Source organism: Aulonocara stuartgranti (genome assembly GCF_965226115.1).
Source record: "Aulonocara stuartgranti genome assembly, chromosome: 7".
NCBI classification, from domain to species: domain Eukaryota; kingdom Metazoa; phylum Chordata; class Actinopteri; order Cichliformes; family Cichlidae; genus Aulonocara; species Aulonocara stuartgranti.
This window is the reverse complement of record NC_138945.1, coordinates 2681594-2699387: the sequence shown is the minus strand read 5'-3', so window position 1 is coordinate 2699387 and position 17794 is coordinate 2681594. Positions and strand designations below refer to the sequence as shown.

Sequence of the window (17794 nt, the reverse complement as noted above, 5' to 3'; positions counted from 1 at the left end):
GAGTGTTGAGCCCATCAACACATCTCCTCACATAAGCTAAAAAAGGATTTTTTTGGTAAATAAAATAGAAAACCAGCTTTTCCCAGATTCTGCAGTGAGATATGAAAGTCTGCTTCTCAGCACGGGTATTACAAAGCAGCAAGTGGAGCAGGCTGATTGATGATTAAGTAACGGCTGCCTTCGACATTTCCAGTTCAAAAGCAGAGGTAGGATCCTCTCCACGAGCAGATTCTGTGAAATTGCACTTAAATATTGGCGTGGTGATAAATTTCCTGCAGGGTGAGATTTTTCTATTCACATCACGGGAAAATTAACATCAGATATGACAGCATCGTCTGCTCTCCGTGTCAATAATCTGACATTTGAGATGACATTAGCAGCACGTTATAGAGCTTCACCTGCCTGATGTGTCAGGTCCTCAACATGACATATTTAACCCAAGTAGTCATCTTAGGAAGGTTATTAATAAAACACATTAATGGTCTCATTAGCAGAGATTTCCATGTCAGCGTGCTCATACAATATTACATATTAGTCACAGAAGGCTCATGCACCGTCAGTCTGATAAAGAACACCCTTGAATTTATTTCATCATTTTCCTGAAAAGAAAAAAAAACATAATGAGGTAATTTAAAAAATGTTATCAAAAATTAACAGATTTCATGATTCATGATAAACATGGACGTCAATAAAAGCTCTCAGCAAAACTTAGTCAGCTGCACAGGAGATCAACTGAAGGCTGGAAGCATATTATATCAAATATCAAATATTAAAGAACAAAATATGCATGTAAAGGTAACCATAAACCACACCCATAATTTATTTATATAGCACTTTAAAAACAACACATGGCCGACCAAAGTGCTGTGCAGCAGAAATATACGAAGTACAATAAGAATAATAAATACAGTAAATACATAACAATGAAACCTTTTAACCTGGATTTAAAGAGCACCACTGATGTCGACTGTCTAATGTGTCTAATGTGAAGAGGAAGATCGTTCCAAAGCTTCGAGGTCACAATAGAGAACGTCTCTAAGTTTCAGTCATGATTTAGTGACTGAGTTGACCGGAGTGAACGAGGGGGGACGTAATGCTTAAAAACCAGTAAAAGGATTTTAAAATAGATCCTAGATTCAATTGGAAGCCAGTGTAAGGAGGCCAGAACCAGAGTAACACGATCACGTTTTCTTTTACCAGTTAAAAACTGTGCCGCAGCATTTTGCTCCAGTTGCACAGAGTGCCCTGGGCAGCCCTGTTAAAAAGGAGATGCAGCAATCCAAACGTGAGGTTATAAAAGCATGGATGGCATCTGGAAAGAAAAGGCTTGACCTTTGACAGACGTGTGAGGTGATAGAATGAAGGTTTCACCACCGCATTTACGTGCAGTGTCGAGTTTTACCCCAAGATTAGTAACCGAGCTCTTCAGGTGAGGAGTCAGAGCAGTAAAGTCAACATCTGGAGTAACAGAGGAATGACTGGGACTGTACGTTCATTAAAATGTAAAACATTTACAACCGTCCAAGATAAGATAACTGCAACTATTAAAATGGTTTTCAAGCAACTTTCAGTACAAGAACAGGACGGTTAATACTACAGACACCAATGAGAAATCACCTGCTGACACACCTGCATCTATTTAGAATATTGAACAAAAACATAATGAAGCATAATTACAGGAGTTTGTTAAAACAGGCAAACGGACAATGCAGGAAATTTCAGAAGTAAAGATACAGAGGATTAAAAACAGATGTGATATGAGGTCAATAACTGAAGTTATTGACCTCATATCACATCCATTCTTGTCCACAGTCTTGTTACCTCCCGTATTGACTGCTGCAATTCTCTTTTGCATGGTCCCCCCCAAAAATCCCTCCATAAGCTTCAACTGGTTCAGAACTCTGCTGCTCGCATTATCACCAGAACCCCTCCTACCAGCACATCACCTGTTCTTCAGGAACTTCACTGGCTCCCTGTGAAATTCCGGATAATATTCAAACTTCTTCTGCTCACCTTCAAGGCCATTCATAACCTCGCTCCTCCTTACCTTTCTGACCTGTTAACCACCACCTGTTCTGCCCGCTCACTTCGTTCTTCTTCTTCTATCCAGCTTGCTGTACCTTCCTTCCGCCTCACCACCATGGGAAGCAGAGCTTTCAGCTGCTCTGCTCCCAGAAATAAGAAGCACTGGTTCTCTCCCCCAGTTTAAATCCCAACTCAAAACTCATCTGTTCAAATCTGCATATTCACTGTGAATCCCCTGTTTGTTCATTTTATCTTGTGCTTTTGTTTTATTGTTCTTATTCTGCCATTGTTTTACTAAGTGTTTTATCCTATTGTAAAGTGTCCTTGGGTGACTTGAAAGGCGCTCATAAATAAAATTTATTATTATTATTATTATTATTATTAAGTCGGCCTCCCTGATCTGAACCCGAGCGGTGCTCTGTTATTGGACTTCTGTGCTAACCACAGTTTGGCCATAACGAACACCCTGTTCGAACATAAGAGTGTCCATAAGTGCACGTGGCACCAGGACGCTCTAGGCCGCAGGTCGATGATCGATTTTGTAATCGTATCAGCAGACCTGCGACCATATGTTCTGGACACTCGGGTAAAGAGAGGGGCTGAGCTGTCAACTGATCACCACCTGGTGGTGAGTTGGATCAGGTGGCGGGGGAGGACGCTGGACAGACCTGGTGCACCTAAACGCGTAGTGAGGGTGTGCTGGGAACGTCTAGCAGAGGCCCCAGTCCGCGAGATCTTCAACGCACACCTCCGGCAGAGCTTCGACAGCATTCCGAGGGAGACTGGGGACATTGAGTCCGAATGGACCATGTTCAGAGTCTCCATTGCCGAAGCTGCTGCATTGAGCTGCGGCCGCAAGGTGGTGGGTGCCTGCCGTGGTGGTAATCCCCGAACCAAATGGTGGACACCAGAGGTGAAGGGAGCCACCAGGCTGAAGAAGGAGTCCTATCGGGCTTGGTTAGCCTGTGGGACTCCGGAGGCAGCCGACAGGTATCGACAGGCCAAGCGGAATGCGGCTCGGGCAGTGGCTGAAGCAAAAACTCGGGTGTGGGAGGAGTTCGGAGAGGCCATGGAAAAAGACTTTCGGACTGCCTCGAAGAGATTCTGGCAAACCGTCAGACGTCTCAGGAGGGGAAAGCGGTGCTCTACCTGCACTGTGTATAGTGCTGGCGGAGCGCTGCTGACGTCGACTGAGAAAATTGTCAGGCGGTGGAAGGAATACTTCGAGGACCTCCTTAATCCCACTGACACGTCTTCCGAGGAGGAAGCAGAGTCTGGGGATGAGGGGAATGACCCGCCAATTTCCGGGGGCGAGGTCACTGAGGCAGTTAAACAACTCCTTGGTGGCAGAGCCCCTGGTGTTGATGAGGTCCGCCCCGAGTTCCTGAAGGCTCTGGACATTGTAGGGCTGTCCTGGTTGACACGCCTCTGCAATGTTGCGTGGAGATCAGGGGCAGTACCTGTGGACTGGCAGACCGGGGTGGTGGTCCCCATCTTTAAGAAAGGGGACCGGAGGGTGTGTTCCAACTACAGGGGGATCACACTCCTCAGCCTCCCTGGGAAAGTCTATGCCAGGGTGCTGGAAAGGAGAGTTCGTCCGTTAGTCGAACCTCGGATACAGGAGGAACAATGCGGTTTTCGTCCTGGTCGCGGAACACTGGACCAGCTCTTTATCCTCTCCAGGATACTTGAGGGTGCATGGGAGTTTGCCCAACCAGTCTACATGTGTTTTGTGGACTTGGAGAAGGCATTCGACCGTGTCCCTCGGGGTGTCCTGTGGGAGGTGTTGCGGGAATATGGGGTGTCTGGCCCATTGCTACGGGCCATTCGATCCCTATACAACCGTTGCAAGAGCTTGGTTCGCATTGCCGGCAATAAGTCGGACTCGTTCCCGGTGGGTGATGGGCTTCGCCAGGGCTGCCCTTTGTCTCCGGTTCTGTTCATAATTTTTATGGACAGGATTTCTAGGCGCAGCCAAGTGGCGGAGGGCTTTCGCTTTGGTGGCCTCAGAATCTCATCTCTGATTTTTGCAGATGATGTGGTTCTGTTGGCTTCATCGGGTGAAGGCCTCCAGCTCGCACTGGAACGGTTCGCAGCCGAGTGTGAAGCAGCGGGAATGAGGATCAGCACCTCCAAATCTGAGGCCATGGTTCTCAGCCGGAAAAGGGTGGAGTGCCCACTCCGGGTCGGGGATGAGTTCCTGCCACAAGTGGAGGAGTTCAAGTATCTCGGGGTCTTGTTCGCGAGTGATGGGAGAAGGGAGCCGGAGATCGACAGACGGATTGGGGCTGCAGCTGCAGTAATGCGGACGCTGCACCGGTCCGTCGTGGTGAAGAGGGAGCTGAGTGTAAAAGCGAAGCTCTCAATTTACCGGTCGATCTACGTCCCTACCCTCACCTATGGCCACGAGCTGTGGGTAGTGACCGAAAGAACGAGATCGCGGATACAAGCGGCAGAAATGAGCTTCCTCCGAAGGGTGGCTGGCCTCTCCCTTAGAGATAGGGTGAGAAGTTCGGCCATCCAGGAGGGGCTCAGAGTAGAGCAGCTGCTGCTCCACATCGAAAGGAGCCAGCTGAGGTGGTTCGGGCATCTGACAAGGATGCCCCCTGGGCGCCTCCTGGGTGAGGTGTTCCAGGCATGTCCCACCGGGAGGAGGCCCCGGGGCAGACCCAGGACACGCTGGAGAGATTATATCTCTCGGCTGGCCTGGGAACGCCTTGGTATTCCCCCGGATAAGCTGGAGGAGGTGGCTGGGGAGAGGGAGGTCTGGGCCTCTTTGCTTAGGCTGCTGCCCCCGCGACCCGGCCCCGGACAAAGCGGATGAAGATGGATGGATGGATGGATGGATTATTAAGTCCTGAATATGGATTTTGTAGTGTTACTTAGTTTTGATTAAAATATTGAATAAAATGAGCAAAAGGGAATGAAAGTAGGTACAACAAATAAAGAGTCCTACGTCTGTACCGTTGTGTATTTAGTGCTTCATTTTCATTCATTATATTTGTTGTGTATGGTGACTTTATTAAAAAGCATATAAAAAGCTGCAATTACTTCTGGATACAATCAAATTTTTTTGACTCCACTGATACAACGATTGTAACAAAAGGATGAAAAAGTAGTTTTAGGGAGCTTCAGATAAGACCCTGCATGTGGTAAAGTTACACCAACATTCATTTAGTTATAGCTGTAGACAGTGTTGATGTGCGACACACATACCCAGTCTTAAAGTGTGTATTAGCATCATGGCCTTCACGCTGTCAGTCTCAGGCTGAAGAACCTGACTGCTAACAGTCTCAGTGTCATTTGCTTTTATTGTCATCCAGAAGTGATCAGCAGGCCTCTGTGATCTGTACAGCTGTGTCTCTGAGCAACTGCTGAACATGGAGCTGCTTTCCTGAATTACGCAGCGCAGAGAAAGCCTGTGCACAGACGTTCACAGCAGCATGACTCAGTCCACTGCTTTGGTCCACACTAAAATATCTCAACACCCACCGGATGGATATCATGAAGTTTAGTGCGTCAACTGTTGCCAGATGATCTACTTTGATCACCGCCTCGGTAACCGCAGCCTCACATTTCTGGTAGCGGGACTGTCCCCGTCTCACGGTCCCTGGATTTTGTCCTTGTTCCCTTATAACGATTGTCTTTCACTTCATGGTTTCACACTCGTACCTTGCTGTTGTTGTATCCTAATACAGAGGTTTGGTTTTTCATTAATGACTCGTTCTGTGTTTGTACACGCATTCTTATTTTCAAAGCTGAACTTGGACATTAGCGTGTGTGGATCGCCTCGCTGTCACTGTGTGGGCTTTAGCACGCTGATGTCAGGATTTACCTTGAAGCCTCACTGTGCTTTGCTGCATTGCTTCTTGTTTTGTTTTCACTCTTTGGCTGAGTTTTGGCAGCATTTATATTTGTAACTCTGCCAGCTGGGCGCCTGCAGCCTTCCAGCCAAGGTTTGTGCATTCTTATCATCCAGTATCGACCCATCCTTCTATACTTCCAGGGCATGCAGCTTGGGCAACATTCACAGTATGAAGGTAAAATTTTGCATGCCTTCATAAATACACTAAAGTTATTCGGGGGCTGGTTCGTCAGCAGCTAGTGCTTTTGTCTAACGGCTCAACAGATGATGTCAGAAAGCAGACTTATTATTTTTCTCATTTCCCTCTTTGTTGCTGCCACTCACCTTTTCTGTGTTTGTACACGAGTCAGCAAAGGTTAACAAACTTAAGAAATGAAAAAATAATCAAAAAATGAAAGTTATGGCACTGAGCAGACATGCTGCAGCAGCAAACACCACGAGTCAGAGTCGGGAAGGATCCGTGTGATATAACCAGTGTTGGGACTAACGCGTTATTAAGTAACGCGTTACAGTAACTACATTATTATTGTGGTAACTAGTTATTATGCCAAAATCAGGAACGCGTTACTCGTTACTGGGATTTAGATAGGGTCGTTACTCGTTACTTCGTGTGGTGGCATCGCGGAGCTTCCACAGATTCAGTAACATTAGCAAGTGGTGGAGGCAGCAGGTGGATGAGGGAAAGGGACGCAGAAGGAAAAGAGACCCGAGGCGGCCGCCGGTCCGAGTGTGAACTGAACTTCAGGTAAGAAGTTATGACCTGCAGTCTCTCTGGGTCAGATATGAACCAGGTTTAGGTGGAGTTTATTTTCGTTATGCTGACTTTTCCGTACTGCGTGCTAGCTAGCATGACGGAGTTTCTATACAGCTGGGTGGGTGCTATGAAGTTAATGATGTTGAACTTTATTTTGTTCATAAGTTATTAGAGTTGCCAACCGTCCGGTCTGGTATTCAGAGAAAATATTACGCGTTTCTTATTGAGGTGAAAAGGAACAGTTTGCTGGAGTTATTCTGTGTCTTTGCTGCACAGCTGCCTCTTCTTCTCTCATCCTCTCCCTCTCCCGTTTCTACTTCAGTCATGAAACTGATCAATGATCAGCTGATCGTCTCTCTTGTTTGTTTATCGCTCACTTTGCGCCGAAAGAGGAAACCAGCGGATGTCGCGCTAAACAACAGCAGCACGTTTAAGCTTGATCAGCTGTTGTTAGAATTTATTTAATATTAATTTCTAGTATCAGCTGATGTTTGCTGGAGCCACAGTTCAAAAAAGCTGCTGGTCATGATGTGGTTTGGTTATCTGGTGAGAGGGAAACATGAAGATGAAACCAGGAGATGTCCTTACTGCACTGAAAAAAAAAGTTCTTTCAATTTACTTGATTTTATTGTGTACATCGGTCCCACATAATATGAATAAGTATGACTGACTTAATTTTCCACTTTCCAACAAGTAATAATTACTTGTAAAGCCAAAGTATTTCATTCAAATCAAATCAAATCAAATCACTTTTATTGTCACATCACATGTGCAGGTACATTGGTACAGCACATGTGAGTGAAATTCTTGTGTGCGAGCTTCACAAGCAACAGAGTTGTGCAAAATACAAGAATGTAAACAAGCAAAATACAAGAATGGCTACATCTGAAACTAATAAATATATGTACAATATATAATAGTGTATGCATTTCTGGATGTGTATACTAAATATTTTCCTACGTGTGTGTGTGTGTGTGTGTGTGTGTGTGTGTGTGTACACATATTTTACAAATTAAATAGAGTAAACAATAAATAAAATATATAAAATATACAGAGTTGAGACATGTGCAAAACAAGTGGCATTTATATACAGTGTGGAGTGCATAATGTTAAAGTTCCAGTAGTGAAGCTGAGGTGTCTATGACGTGTTCAGCAGTCTGATGGCCTGGTGGAAGAAGCTGTCTCTCAGTCTGCTGGTACGGGACCGGATGCTGCAGAACCTCCTTCCTGATGGAAGTAGTCTGAACAGTTTATGGCTGGGGTGACTGGAGTCCTTGATGATCCTCCCCGCTTTCCTCAGGCACCGCTTCCTGTAGATGTCTTGGAGGGAGGGAAGCTCACCTCCAATTATCCGTTCAGAGCACCGCACTACTCGCTGGAGAGCTTTGCAGTTGTAGGCGGTGCTGTTGCCATACCAGGTGGTGATGCATCCAGTGAGGATGCTCTCAATGGCACAGTGATAGAAGGTCCTGAGGATGCGGGGGCTCATGCCGAATCTTTTCAGTCTCCTGAGAAAGAAGAGGCGCTGCTGCGCCTTCTTCACTGTTTTGTTTGTGTGTACTGACCACGTAAGATCCTCAGCCAGATGTACACCAAGGAACCGGAAGCTGCTCACTCTCTCCACAGCAGCGCCGTTGATGGTGATGGGGGTGTGTACTTCTCTGCACCTCCGGAAGTCCACTATCAACTCCTTTGTCTTTGCGACGTTGAGGGTGAGATGGTTGTCTTGACACCAGTGGGTCAGGGCGCTGACCTCCTCCCTGTAAGCCGTCTCATCACCGTTGGTGATAAGACCCACCACTGTAGTGTCGTCCGCAAACTTCACAATGATGTTGGAGCTGTTAGTGGCTGTGCAGTCGTAGGTGTAGAGTGAGTACAGGAGAGGGCTCAGTACACACCCCTGTGGAGCACCAGTGTTCAGTGTGATGGGGGATGAGGTGATGCTGGCCAGTCTGACCACTTGGCGTCTGTCAGACAGGAAACTAAGGATCCAGCTGCAGAGGGAGCTGCTCAGTCCTAGATCCTGCAAGAGAGTGATATTATACCCCTTTCGTCAAAAAAAGTGACAGGTTACTTCCGGAGCTCATTAATTATTCATGAGCTCCGGAAGTAGGAAGTAATTAAGTAATAAAAATATGATATTCATAAAAATATGATATTCATAAAAATATGATATTCATAAAAATATAATTGATTATTTAGAAAGTTTCTTATATATCAAAATAGCATTCTTTTATTTCTTTAAGCAATTAAATTTTTATTTTTATTTTTTTTTATGCTCAAAAAACGCCATCTGGTGGCGGGTCAGTGTGTGTGTGCCCGCGCGCGCGCTGTGTGTCTGGGCGCGCGGGAGCGCGCCGTGTCTCCGGACCGTGCTCTCTCGGGCTCCGTGCTCATGTGTTTAAAAATGTATTAAACCATATTAAAATTGTTTAGTTAAACTTGTGCTTTTGTAACGTTCAGTATGGCCACAAACACATGCTGCATGCCTTGGGGGAAAACTTTATTTCGATTTATATGCATTTGTAGATTTAGAATAAAACTCATACTCAGAAAAAACTCGCGATCCCCTAACCCTCCTTAGAAACATAAGCAGGGAAAACTCCTTAAAAAACCCTCTGCGATTTCTCCAAAACCCTAGAATAACTTGTTAGCTACCCCTCTATTCCCAAAACCTTATATTCGATAACAGGGAAAATCCTTATTCTTTTTTCTTCAAAAACTTCCCTCTTACTAGCAAGCTCTAAAATTCAACGCACACTCTAAGTTCTACCTCGCTCTTAATCTCCGATCCACAACTTCTTGCAGAGCACAATTTTTTCCTGCTTGTTCGCTCCCCGCTCTGCTCCCGAATGCGCTGCTTACCTCGTTCGAAATTTGCGCCGGAGACCAACTCCCCCCCCTTACTTCGCCCCGCTGCCAATCACATAACTATTGCACCGCTCCCTTCGCACCCCGGTTAGCCAATCCGCTCCAGGTCCGATTTTTATGATCTCCCGCTCAGGTTAAGACTACCCTCGAGGTCCCAGAAGACCCCTGCCTTCAGCCATATCAACAACTGGAACCGCTCAGACTGCTTGCGAGTTCGCATAGGGAGCGGCCGATTTCAACAGCAACTTGCGTCTCTTTCCTTATCCGCATATCATTCGGTAAGTGTTAATCTTCCTCTCTAACTACATTTTTGCATTTTCCTTTTTACCATTCTGTCAATCCTTTAATTTAAAAAATAAATAAATATCACAATGGTTTGTAACACGTACAATACACCATCCATCCATCCATTTGCCTCCACTTATCCTTTTTTCAGGCTCGCGCGGTGCGCTGGAGCCTATCCCACATACAATACACTTTAAAATATATATAAGCTCCACTTTTAACTCCCGTAAAAGTTTATACATTACATGTCTACATCACCTATCATGGCCTCATCAGGTATCTCATATCATCTTGTTATTGTTATGTTATGCTCCTTTGATATTTTGCTAGTTTGCGTGTTTTAAAACTCTTTTTGTTTTTCTTTATATTTTTAGACCCAGATGTGTTAACCTGATCCCTGCGAAACACCAGCTCTGCGTGGATTTTGACCGCGAGTGACCGGATGTTGTTTCCGGCCTGAGGTTGCCTGAAGGCTCGTTTGAAAGATTGCGCCCGAGACCAACTCCGCCTCCAAGGCATGCCTACCTTTAGCTGCCACCAGTGAGATATCAGAGCCGGGCTCCACATATCCAATCAGGAGCACGAGCAAGACAGCTTTTGCAGACTCTCCAGAAATATACAAGTCCTTACCAACTGCTCTGCAACCCAGTGTTTCTGGTCCCCTCACTAACATCGCTTTTTGAGATATTTTTTATGAACCACCAAAAAAGCAATTTTACCCCACAGACTGGGTCTGAGGGCAGCAGCGGGGACAAATGATTGTAATGAAGCGACGGACATTTCATGGCTGGTCTTGCATAATCGTGAGTTATTATGTCATATGGTGATAAGTACATAGTTTTGCAAGAGGCATACAAGCACTGTGGAAAAAGTAATCATAAAACTGTTTTTGTGAACACCCTACGTTATGCTTTAAAAAATGTGATACATGTAATGTGATCATCAAAGAACATGATTTTTTTTTTTTAAAAACTTTTATTCTTATGCTTTTAAAGTATGTCAGATTATCTTAAAACACTTATTTGTATGTTATAATGTTTTTCTTACACCATGTGTAATTTTTATAGACACCTTATTCATTGTATCAATGTGTAATTATGTATCTTTGATAAATAAATAAAATATTTAATCTTGTATTTGTGTACTTTCTGGTGATTCAATAAAAAATTAGTCACATATCGCTCTGATAAACACAGATGGCTGAAAGAAATGTTTGATGGAACAAAGGAAACAAGTGTCTTGCTGCTAAACTTTTAAGTCACCATGGTTTAAATGAGAAAGTCTGTATGTAAAACATGAAAAACTCCATATCAGTGATATCTACAAAGGTGTACTCATTTCTTTGTAATGGTACTTTATTGGTAATGCTTTTAGGTCACTGTTTTAGCATGTCTGCCTCACACTCCATTTAAACAGTTTAACAGATAGTGGGGTCTGGTAAGGAAGTTGGGGGGAAGCAGACAACTCCACAGGAAGAGTCTTTTTGTCTTTTCTCCACTGTAAAAGATAGCAAGGCAGTGTGAAACTTTCTTTGCGGGAAAGACAAAACTGAGAGCCATGCTAGGCTCAGTGAGAGACTCTGCTCACCCTCTGCCCCAGCGATGGCAGTCCCTCACCAAGCTTGATTTCTGTTCTTTGTCTTGATTAAAGAATGTTAGCTACCGCTCATCGCTTGTCTGCAGGCTTTATTAAACGGAAAACTTCCACAACAACCTCTAAACAGTGGTTTATGGCTTTTTGTCACCTGCAACACCATGTAACACTTGGATGTTAGATTCTTTTACCAGTCAGTGTTGTTAGCCCCAACCCCCAGGCTCCAGGTGTCTGAGCTCTAACCCTGGCTGCCAAATGTCCCCCTGAGGCCTTTGTGCCTTTTACCACCAGACTAAGTTTGTAGTCCTATCTACTAATATTATTTTATTTTTTTATTATAGCACAAGGTTCAGTTAGGTTACTACTTTGACTTCCTCAATTTGCGCACATTTCTGACCCGATACTTTATCAAGCTTTTACTCGAGTGTTTTTGACACTAGCAGCTGTACTTCTACTTAAGTGAAAATTGCCTGCAATTTTGCCACCTCAGTTGCCACTTTTCTGGAGTTTGTACACTTTTTATATTGAAACGTTCAACGTTTTACGTGTTATCCTTGATCACAGTTCTAAACAAGTTAACTTTCTTCACTTCAAAGTAACCCAAAAAAGAAACTATATGTCCAGTTCTCTTTACTCCAAACCTGGTTTAAGGCTATGCTGTTGTTGTGATATGGCCATACAAATAATATTAAGTTTAATTAATCTTTTAAAAAAATGGCTGCTTCATGGCTACCTATTCAGAGAATTTGCAGACTTTTATGGAAACTGTCACAATGTAACACTCTCACTGCCAAAAACAGGGTTGATCCATGTTTCTATGAACACTGATTAATATATCAACAGCTCTGAAAATCCTTTTTTTTTTTTTAAAGTAAAGCAGAACAGGATCTCTGTATCTCTAAAAATCCCAACAAAACTGGCAATCACCTCTAAACAAATGGAAGTAGTTTATGGATCTTTATCACCTGCAACACCATGTAACACCTAGATGTTAGACTCTTTTACCATCACATTTGCAAGGGTTTATGTGTTATCCTTGATCACAGTTCTAAATAAGTTAACTTTCTTCACATAAAAGTAGCCCAAAGAAGACAAATATATGTCCAGTTCTTTTTTACTCCAAACCTACTGATCGGAAAACATTATGTGATGCTGGAAGTTTTCATCCTATCCACCTGCAAAACAAGTTTACCTGTAAGCCAACACATTAGACGTAAGCAAATTTGTGAAATTCCTGAACAATGTGCTTTGTGGAGTAGCAGTAGTACTAGAACTAGTACTAGTAGTCCTAGTATTCTGCAGCAACCAGGCTTCAAGAGTGATCACTCTTCTGGCTTTCAAATGGTGAAAACATGTCACAGTCTTAACCGCAAATCAGAAATGTTGGTAAATTTAAAAAGGAATTTAAACGTCAGCTTTGACATAGACACAGACTTTATTAATGCCACACTCAGGAAATTCACATGTTACACATGATTTAGCTCACCTGCTAAATCCCCAGAGCAATAACCACATCAGCATCATTAGCCTGAGTGTTGATCCTCCAAAAGAGTGAGTGGAGTTGAGTGTGTGTGTGTGTGTGTGTGTGTGTGTGTGTGTGTGTGTGTGTGTGTGTGTGTGTGTGTGTGTGATCAGAGGTGAAGCTGCTTTCTGCAAAGTCTCATCAACAACCAGGAAGAGTCTAAAAGCACTAAATATGAAACAGACCATTTACCATACCCAACACTGAGCTCCTGCACAGTCAGATGGAGTGAAACATAATGTCCCAGTGGTGTTCTGTTGGATTTAGCAGGTGAGCGTTGTTGCCAGTCAAAACCTTTTTGGAAACTCTTTACAAGACTCAATGTAATTATTTGTTTTACTTGAATCAAATGTATTGGTTTATATACCTGAAATAAAACTTTTTTTTGGAAACCCGTTACATCAAATAAAACTTTCTTGGAAAAGCATTGCAAGAATCAATCGAGTTATTTGTTTTACCCCATTCAAATCTATTGGTTTCATTACATCAAATTAAATAATTTTGGAAACCCGTTACATCAAATAAAACTTTCTTGGAAAAGCATTGCAAGAATCAATCGAGTTATTTGTTTTACCCCATTCAAATCTACTGGTTTCAATACATCAAATTAAATAATTTTGGAAACCCGTTACATCAAATAAAACTTTCTTGGAAAAACTTTACAAGAATCAATGTAATTATTTGTTTTACTTGAATCAAATGTAATGGTTTATATACCTGAAATAAAACTTTTTTGGAAACCCTGTACATGAAGTAAAAGGTTTTTGATCTTGTAAGTTCTGGCTTTAATATTTTCAGCTGATAAAGTGAACTTCATACAAACTTCATACAAACTCCCGCGCGCCCAGACACACAGCCTCGGGCGCGCGCGGGCGCGCGCGCACACACACACACTGACCCGCCACCAGATGGCGTTTTTTGAGCATAAAAAAAAATAAAAATAAAAATTTAATTGCTTAAAGAAATAAAAGAATGCTATTTTGATATATAAGAAACTTTCTAAATAATCAATTATATTTTTATGAATATCATATTTTTATGAATATCATATTTTTATGAATATCATATTTTTATGAATATCATATTTTTATTACTTAATTACTTCCTACTTCCGGAGCTCATGAATAATTAATGAGCTCCGGAAGTAACCTGTCACTTTTTTTGACGAAAGGGGTATAATATCACTCTCTCCTGCAGTTTCCTGTCCAGCTTCGAGGGAATGATGGTATTGAATGCTGAGCTGTAATCTACAAACAGCATCCTCACATACGTGTCTCTCTTCTCCAGGTGTGACAGGGCAGTGTGTAGTGTCAGGGCTATGGCATCATCAGTGGACCTGTTGTGGCGGTATGCAAACTGTAGAGGGTCCAGTGAGTCGGGTAGTGCAGAGCAGATGAAGTCCCTGACCAGCTTCTCGAAGCATTTGCTTACGATGGGGGTCAGGGCTACAGGTCGCCAGTCGTTCAATGAGGAGATGGTGGAGGATTTGGGTACAGGGACGATGGTGGCCATTTTGAAGCAGGCTGGGACTACAGACAGAGAGAGGGAAAGGTTGAAGATGTGCGTGAACACTCCAGCCAGCTGAGCCGCGCATGACCTGAGGACGCGGCCGGGAATCCCGTCCGGACCAGTAGCTTTGCGTGCGTTCACCTTCCTGAAGCACCTCCGCACATCCTCCTCAGACACAGTGTGCGCACTGACGTCATCCGCGGTGCGCACACTGTCCGGTCTCATGGTGTTCGCTGTGTCGAATCTAGCGTAGAATACGTTTAGATCCTCACACAGAGAGGCCGTGGTCTGCGGTGTGCTGGTTTTCCCTCTAAAGTCTGTGATCGTGTTTAGTCCCTGCCACATACTCCGCGGGTTGTCAAACTGTTGCTCCACCCTGTCCCTGTACTCACGTTTGGCTGCTTTGATCGTCTTCCAGAGTTGGTAATGTGCGTGTTTGTAGTCCGATGTGTTCGCGGAGGCAAAGGCGGTGTTCCGTGCCGCCAGTGCCGCGCGAACATCTCCGTTAATCCAGGGTTTTTGATTTGGGAAGGATTTGACTGTTCTGGATGGGACGACATCTTCCACGCATTTCCTGATAAATCCGCAGACTGAGTCTGTGTATTCATCAATGTCCCTAGCAGCCACGTGAAACATTTCCCAGTCCGCGTGATCAAAACAGTCCCGCAGCGCAGACTCCGATTGGTCCGTCCAACAGTGCACCGCCCTGTTACGCCATGGTACGTAAGATGGCGCCGAGTATGGCAGCCTCGTCGCGAGCTCCCCCAAGCAACAGCTTTTTTCTGTGTTTAATTTTACTTTTCCTTCATTTTTTCGCGAGTAGCACATGTCTCCTTGTGTACGACCGACAAACCTTACTGGACATAAAAGACGGTCTTTCTTATAACTTTCCGGAGTTCAAGTTTTGCAACACGGACGCTCCGTTTGCAGACCCCCCATTCATCTCACCTGAGACGCCTTTGTTCTCTGGCCCTGGAGGCCGCAAACGCCGACGCAGAGGGAGAAGATCTGGCGTTCTGGTTCGACTGAGACGGCGCACTAACAGACCACCGTTACCCAGTTTATTACTGGCTAATGTGCAGTCTCTGGAGAACAAGCTGTGCGAGCTTCGGGCACAGATCTCATTCCAGCGAGAGATGCGGGACTGCTGCGTGATCTGCCTCACAGAAACCTGGCTATCGGACAAGGTACCGGACTCCGCAATACAACTACCGGGGTTCTCCGTGCATCGCGCGGACAGGTCACAGGATCTTACTGGGAAAAGCAGAGGCGGTGGTGTGTGTTTCATGATCAACAACAGCTGGTGTGATTATGCGAACGTGCACCCGGTGAATTCCTTCTGCTCACCGGACCTGGAGTACCTGATGATTAAGTGCCGGCCATTCTGGCTACCGAGGGAATTTACAGCAGTGATTATTACGGCTGTTTACATTCCCCCACAAGCCGACACTGACCGAGCACTCAGGGAACTGTACAGCGCGATCAGCAGCGAGGAAACCGCACACCCAGAGGCAGCGTTTATCACAGCCGGAGACTTTAATAAGGGAAACCTGAAGAAAGTCTCACCAAAACTCCATCAACACATCCACTTTAACACTCGTGGAGATAGGCTACTCGACCACTGCTACACCTCTTTCCGGGATGCGTACAAAGCCCTCCCACCGCCCTGTCACATTAGATTACTTAAAAAAAATCATGTTCGATGTACATACTGTTTATCTGTTACCAAAATATCAATGTATTACGTAATGTTGATATATTTTAAAGTTTAACACCAACGTATTTTTGATTGTCAGTGGTACTTAATGAAATTGTGTAACATAAAGGCATTATAATTATGTTCCTGCAACACAAATTATAGCTTTAAATCCTACTTAATTATTTTAAGTCAACTTCATAAAAATTCAGTCCTTGGTTTCTTGCCTATGTACAATATAATAATGTAAACATAAACTAAATGTTATTGACAAAAAAGGCAAAAAAAAAATGGGAGTGCTGAAAAGTTCACCTTTATTTTAACAGCAGTGAAAACAGCAAGCATATAAACTTGTTACACAGTTTTAGCGATTGCCTGCAGATATAACTGAAAGAAAGATTTAAAACATTTGTAAATATTTCCCCTCAAAACTGACCTTAGCAGCAATACAAGAAAGCTACAAATAAGTGCTTATTAATGATCCTGTCATCTTACACATATTTGTATTTAATTTCACAATTAAAAGTTTGAAACTAAATTAAGCCTACTTGGAAAAAGAATCAAAAAGCATCCATGAACAAACAGGCTTACACAAATATAACTTTTTTTTGCATTTAACATTTCTACAACTCCTGTTACCTGGAGTTTAAGAGGCAGAAACCAGCAAGCTGCTTTGAATGATCAAGTCTGTACATATATAGAACAACTTCAGCTTAAATTGGTCTTCCAAAACTCAAAGAGGCAGCAAGCTGCTATTAAGGATAAGATATATCTTCATACATGTCACATTTTGTATTTAGCTGTACAGAATTTTTTTTACTAAATTGAAGCTTAAATGACACTGTCACATAATACCAAACACCTAAAGGAATCTTCCTTTTGAACATATAAGCAGGATGTAAAGGTTGACCCAGAGCACATTGCTAAAAAACCTCTGTAAACATTTCTCGCAATACAATACCACCAAAAGGAAGAAAAGAAAAAAAGTGTCACCTCGAAGTGCAGTCACATGAGAAAAAACAACAACAACAACAACAACAAAAAACCCCCAAACAAACAGTATCAGCAGTATAACATTGCAGTTTTTCGTTTTGTGTTCAGTAAAGAATTGCTGAAGTGCAGTCTTTGACCCTTCAGTGAAACAGACGGTTTTTGAGAGCAAGAACTTTGTTGGAGAGTTTAGCTCCATCCAGTTCCATGAAAACCTTCTGGAAAACCTCAAAGGTGTAGCGGAGGTCAGCAGGGTAGGCAAGGTTTAGTGCATACATGAGTCCAAATAGCATTACCACAGCAAATGCTACATTATCCAAATTCTTCACCACCCTGATGCCTTCAAGGACAACTCCAATGTCTTCTTGTTCATCTGCTGAAGCTTGTTCTTTAAGAAGATAAATTCCAACAGTGGTGTCTTCAATGGCCTCATTGATGGCGTCTTCATCAATGAGGGATTGTGGTAATTCTTTTAAACTCAGCATTGATCTGAAAACATCAGCACAAAAGAGTGAGCTTCAAATGTTTAACACCAGGAAGAAGGCCACAATCACCAATGCTGAAGAAATTGGCTGTTAAATGTGCCTAAAGTATTTTAGCTTAACACCTCTTCCAAGAACTCCCGGTGTGAGTCAAACTTTACCTCATGGACATCAAATAGAGCAGGCCATCTTGCCATGAAAG

The 17794-nt window shown here is 43.5% G+C and overlaps 1 protein-coding gene across 1 annotated transcript in view; it reads right to left on the bottom strand.

Annotated features, from left to right (window-relative positions):
- LOC309710874 (serine/threonine-protein kinase pim-1-like) overlaps positions 1-17794 on the bottom strand; it is a 67832-nt gene that overhangs the window by 17006 nt on the left and 33032 nt on the right. The window lies entirely within an intron of this gene.